The following is a 6808-nucleotide window of genomic DNA, read 5'->3' on the forward strand; positions in this document are numbered from 1 at the left end:
TATAGTTTTGGGGGATGCAAAGACTTAGGATGGGGTGGGTGGGTGTAGTTAACATCCAAGAATGAGTTCCTCCTTAAATTTCAATGTAAAATAAGGCACTTATTCATGGACTGAAAGCAATGTTTTCTGAATCATTTTTTACTTCATGGTTTTTCACACCTGGATAACGTTACTCACATGCTTACCATAGATAGATGTAACTTACATGAATATAGCTTCAAAGTCTTTTAAAAGATATCTTAAGGGGTTTTGTTTGTTTGTTTTTACTTTCACGGAGGTGAGATGTTTCCTGCATTTTTGGAGTTATTGCTTTTTATTTTTTATTTGTATTTTTTGCAGGGGAGAGGAATCAGTTTTCTGAATAGTTAACTTCTTGGGAGGCATATTAATAGGTCTGAACTTACTTAAAACAAATCATTCCTTCCAAGTAAGCAGCACTAGCCCATGCATTTTTGCACATGAGCCTTGCAGCTGAGGTGATTGCTGCTGATTTAAAGGGCTATTTGGGGCAGGGGTCAGAGCTGATGGTCCAGGTCAGTCTATAAGTACAAAGTATCCTGCACATGCACACTGCAAGAATATTCCCTAGAGCCAGGCACAGTCACACACACCTGGACTCCCAGCTACTCCAAAGGCTGAGGCACGAGGACTGCTTGAGCCCAGGAAGTTGAAGCTGTAGTGCGCTATCATTGTGCCTATGAATAGCCACTGCACTCTAGCCTGGGCAACACAGTGAGATCTCATCTCTAAAAATTAAAATAAATTAAAAAAAGGAAACTCCCTGGAGATGAGAGGCGCTTGTGAGGAAAAATTTTATATTTCCACTTAAGAGTATTGTTTACTGTGGTAGGAACTAGATCATTTGTGCCAGGAGACCTTGGAAAAATCCCTGTCTTTTAGGCCAAGACTCCTGGCCATTTGTCTATCTTGCCTAACTCATGAGAGGTGGCCACTGCTCAGAAGTTTAGAATTGAAATAGAAAAATCTTGCCGATGGAGAGCCAAGAAACCATGTAGACAATGTCCGATTATTAATTAATGATTTTACTAAAACATAAGAATGCAAACTCTATAAGCACAGAGATGTTGGCCTGGTTTGCTCATCATGGCACACCTCCAAGTGCTGAGAACAATGTCTGACACATAGCCAGTTTTCACTCGATATTTGTTAAATGAATGAATGACTTAAATAGGACATAAAGATAATTATTGAAAAATCTTTCAAATGAAATCTGACTCTTAGAGTTCTGAATCTTTTGCTCATTGCCTTATAAAAAGTGCCAATAAGCCGGCTGCGGTGGCTCATGTCTGTAATCCCAGCCCTTTGGGAGGCTGAGGCAGGTGGATCACTTGAGCTCAGGAGTTCGAGACTAGCCTGGCCAACATGCTGAAACCCTGTCTCTACTACAAATACAAAAACTAGCTGGGCATGGTGGTGGGTGCCTGTAATCCCAGTCACCTGGGAGGCTGTGGCAGGATAATTGCTTGAACCCGGGAGGCAGAGATTGCAGTAAGCCAAGATCGTACCACTTCACTCTAGCATGGGAGACAGAGCGAAACTCCATCTCAAAAAAAAAAAAAAAAAAAAAGAAAAGAAAAGAGAAGAAAAAGAAAAAGAAAAAAAAAAAAAGCGCCAACTAATTACTTCTAGATTCTGTAAGAAGAGAGTGTCTCCTGATCTCCTCCCAAATCTCTGCAGCACCAATGTATATTTCACCAGTTACATAGAAGTACATGTGTGGAAACTCGAGCCACCTGCTATCATACTTCCAGCTTATTTATCACAGTGGTGTTTTTGCAGGCCTTGTGGATTGATACCGCAGGCAACTGACCTGGTTTTGTCCAGTTCTGATGAGTAGTGCTCCAGAAGAAATACAGGGAGCCTCAGGAACACAGAGCAGAGGCTCCATCCTAGGCCGAGGGCAAGAAAGACTCCCAGTAGGCATGACCAGCAGCATGGAAAATGAGCATGCGGCCCCTCTCCTCTTCTTGGATATTAAGGGTGAGCTGAAAGTCCCAACCCTCTAATCCTGCCTTGGTCTTTCCAGTGACCAGCCCCCATCCTGAAGCTACCCAGAGTTACTAGCCACCAGTCAACTCATTTGCATACAAAAGGACACATCACTTTGAAGATTCCAAATATTTTAGGACTAAGGCCAAATATATTTCACAGTATCACAAATGTTACATTCACACAACAGAACACTATATACCAATGACAAAGACAGAACTACTGCTTCATGCAAGACACTGGATGAAGCTCACAGACACAATATTGCACCGAACATAAAAGACACACTCAAGGGTACATAATGTGTGATTCCACTTATATAAAGTTCAAGACAGACAAAATTAATTGATGGTGCTAGAGGTCAGGACAGTGGTTGCCTCTGAGAGGTGTGAGCTAGGAGAGGCACAGAGACTACAGGTTGCTGGAAATGGTCTCCACCTTGATCTGGGTGGAGTTTTTGAGCTGGGCACTGGAGTTGTGTATTCAGTGTATGGATGTGATACCTCAATAAAAGAAGAAAAGAATGAATGAAATGAAACTAAACAAATAAGCAAGGATAAACCTCTCAGATTCTGGTGAGTAAAAACAAGGCATGTTGCAGAAAGGTATGGACAGTATGTAAATGTAAATGTTAAACATAAAGAACAACACTATACATAATATACATATTTTAGGGATACATATATCTGTGGTCAAAGTATTAAGATGGACAGGAAAAGCTGGCACGGCAGTGAGCAGCTGTAATTCCAGCTACTCAGGATTGCTTAAGTTCTGGAATTCGAGACCAGCCTGGGCAATATAGTGGGATCCTGTTTCAAAAAATGAAATAAAATAAAACAGACACACCAGCTTTAAGGTAGTGCTTACCCCTGGTGAGAGGGGGCAACCGGAGAATTCTATAATTATAGTATTATATGTCCTTTGAAAAAGGAATTGAATTTGATAAAATGTTTTTTTTTTTTTTTTTTTTTTTTTTTTTTTGAGACGGAGTCTCGCTCTATCACCCGGGCTGGAGTGCAGTGGCCGGATCTCAGCTCACTGCAAGCTCCGCCTCCCGGGTTCACGCCATTCTCCTGCCTCAGCCTCCCAAGTAGCTGGGACTACAGGCGCCCGCCACCTCGCCCGGCTAGCTTTTTGTATTTTTTAGTAGAGACGGGGTTTCACCGTGTTAGCCAGGATGGTCTCGATCTCCTGACCTTGTGATCCGCCCGTCTCAGCCTCCCAAAGTGCTGGGATTACAGGCTTGAGCCACCACGCCCGGCTGATAAAATGTTAATATTTACTGTTAAATATTAGCATTATTTAAAATTGTTAAAACTGGGTGGTGAGAACTTTTTTTTTATATTGCTATCTGTACTATGAAGTGTTTGAAATATTCATAATTTTAAAATAATTTATTATTAAGAAAAATATAAAATCAATTGGAACAATTTGATAAGTATAGAAATCCAAAGTGGGTGGTTATGGATGTCAGTTTTATGTTGGTGTCAGCAGTCAATTTCCATATTCTATTTTAGGTTCACAGCATCAAGGAACTGGACTCCCACAAAAGTCCTTGCAAAGAGCAAGGGTCTTTAAGCAACTTGCTTTGCAGTCTTCTGACACTCTCCATTGAACTTATACAGAAGCTTGAAAAAATAGTAATAAGAATTTTCTCTTTCAGAGTTATATTAGTAATAATGTCTAACAACTGCTCATGTCTCACATTTATTCCATTTCAAGGGAGTCAATGAAGGGTTCCTCTGCTAGCTTTTACCTTCATTGTTTAGGGAAAAAATACCTTTCAGATACACTTTGTTGCCTTACCAATTATGCCATTTTAATAATTGGGTATCTTAGAGTCATAATGTGTCAGATAGCTTGCAAAATTTCAAATCGGAATTATTATTTTTTAATATGGAATCCAGTCAGTCGCAGTGGCTCATGCCTGTGACCTTAGCACTTTGGGAGGCCAAGGCAGGTGGATTGTTTGAGTCCAGGAGTTTGAGACCATCCTAGGCAACACGGCGGAGCCCTGTCTTTACAAAAAATACAAAAATTAGCCAGGCATGGTGGTGCATGCCTGTGGTCCCAGCTACTAGAGAGGCTGAGCTGGGAGGATCCCTTTAGCTTGGGGGGTGGAGGTACAGTGAGTCGTGACGGTCCCACTGCAATCAAGCCTGGGTGACGCAGCAAGACCTATCTCCCCCTACCCCACACAAAAGTCAGTATCTGCAGAAGAAAATTAAAAAAACATAAAAATAATATGGATTCCAGACTTAGCTTTGATTTTATTGCCAACATTTTATCTTAAGTTGTTAATAAAATTTCAATACTGCAACTTTGGCTGGCTTCAGTTTGTAAAACTATCAGCTGAAGTATTTAATTTAAATTTAACTCATTTAAATAGTAGAAAAATTTAGCTAATAAAAGGGCATTTTTAAAACCAGATAGAGAGTAATTTCTTATAGTAATTTCTTTCCTCATTTGAAATGGCCACACCAGCGTGTTGGTTTGGCCCAAAAAGTAAATTGTGGATCTCACTGCCCATATTATTAATATTACAATAACTCTAAAACACCTGAAAAGTCTGCAATGTGAAGACTGCACCTCAGCATCATTGAAATGCCATATCCCACGCATTTTAAGATGTCATCTTCTTTCACAACAGCCAATGCTTAATGTGTGTATTATACAATGCACTTTAACCCTGCTTGGCACAGGTACAACTAAAGAGGAGTCACTGCTCCCTTACTTTCTTCCCTCCTTCTTTTCTTGCCATTTGAACACCACCGCTACTTTTTTGCCAGCATTTCAGGGTGTGGTAAAAAACTTCCTCTTAATAGGTTTTGTGAATGCATAGTGGCAGAAGAGTAGAGTGGGGAAACGTGGGCTTTGGCTTCAGACTGTCTGGGTTTGAATTCCTGCTATCTTGGCAAGTTGTTTAAACTTTCTAAACTTCAGTCTCTTGTGTATAAAATGAAGATAGTCAAGCTTCCCTTATGGGCTGACTGCCAGGTGAACATGAGGTAATCATGTCAAATGGTCAACACAGTGTAGGCACATGAGGAATCCTCAGTAGATGTTAGCCATTATTATTCTTCTTCTTATGAAAATAAGTACTATTTGTTCTCTGCTTTTGCTGAACTGTAAAGATTGAACATGAATCTTCAATCATCAAGTTGGCATCATTCATTTATTCAACAACTATTAAATGCCTATTCTGTGAATAAGGTAGACCAGAACCCCACTCTCAGGGAGCTTGCATTGTAGTGAGATTTGTGTATTCTTCTCTGGGCTGAAGGATCAGGCAGTGTTTCTTGTTGCTCCTTCACAACAGCATGCTCATTCAATGTTCTTATTGCCCTGAGACTACCGGGTCCTCTTAATAATAGCTTGAAGCCTATGCAACACAGAGAGACCTCAGCACTACAAAAAAATAGAAAAATTGGCTGGGCATGGTGGTGCACACCTGTGGTCCTAGCTGCTCAGGAGGCTGAAGCAGGAGGATCACTTGAGCCCAGGAGTTCCAGGCTGCAGTGAGCTACGCTTCTGCCACTGCACTCCAGGCTGGGTGACAGAGCAAGACCCTGTCTCTAAAAAAATTATATATATATAATAATAACAATAATAGTTTGAGGTTTCCTAAGGTTTTTCTTAGTAGTATTTTCTTCTTCACGTGCAATGTGTTATTTATGCACGACACTCTAAGTGCATTTTCATTGCCAGGCTTCTTTACATATATATTTTTAAAAATATTAAGCTGTTCATTTTCCATGGATAGAAACAGAAAGCCTTGTTTCCATGCTCCACTGTGTTTAGTCTAAAATGGCACTGCAACTTGGCAGGGTGTATAAAACTAATTTGCACATTTTACTACACAAAACATTGAGGACTTGGGTAATTTTTATTGCCATAAAAAGTGACTTACACAGAGGTTCACAGAGACCAGGCAATAAGAAAAAAAAAAAAAAGGTGAAACAAGTCAACATCCTCATTCTCTTGTCTTTGAGTGGCTTTACACGAGCATTTCTGGAACATTGCTTCATAAGCTATTGTCATTGACACTGATATTTTGAAGAGCTTGCCTGAGGCAGAGATATTTGCTATTTTGTTCTTGATCAGACTCATCCTACCCATCATTACATTTTCTTCTTAAATGTCCCAATTTTCACCCAGAGAAAGCCATCTTTAGTTTTCAAGGTAATTGTTTAAGGCCACTTGAAGACAATATTACATTAATATACATTAACTACAGCTGGGTGCGGTGGCTCACGCCTGTAATCCCAGCACTTTGGGAGGCTGAGGCCAGTGGATCACGAGGTCAGGAGATTGAGACCATCCTGGCTAACACGGTGAAACCCTGTCTGTAATTTCAGCACTTTGGGAGGCTGAGGCAGGTGGATCACGAGGTCAGGAGATCGAGACCATCCTGGCTAACATGGTGAAACCCCATCTCTACTAAAAATACAAAAAATTAGCCGGGCATGGTGGCGGGTGCTGGTAGTTCCAGCTACTTGGGAGGCTGAGGCAGGAGAATGGTGTGAACCCGGGAGGCGGAGCTTGCAGTGAGCTGAGATCACACCACTGCACTCCAGCCTGGGCGACAGTGTGAGATGCTGTCTCAAACAAACAAACAAACAAACAAATATATATATACACACACACACACATTAACTACTGACACTCGTATCTAATGGCTATACAGCAGGACCTCAAATACATCATTTTGTTCAATGTCATTTGGTTATAACATTGATGAAGAAATGAATCAATTCCAGGCCAGGGCCACTGTCTGTGGAGTGTGCATCTTTCCCCA

This window comes from Macaca fascicularis, chromosome 9 (assembly GCF_037993035.2).
Source record: "Macaca fascicularis isolate 582-1 chromosome 9, T2T-MFA8v1.1".
Classification (NCBI taxonomy): domain Eukaryota; kingdom Metazoa; phylum Chordata; class Mammalia; order Primates; family Cercopithecidae; genus Macaca; species Macaca fascicularis.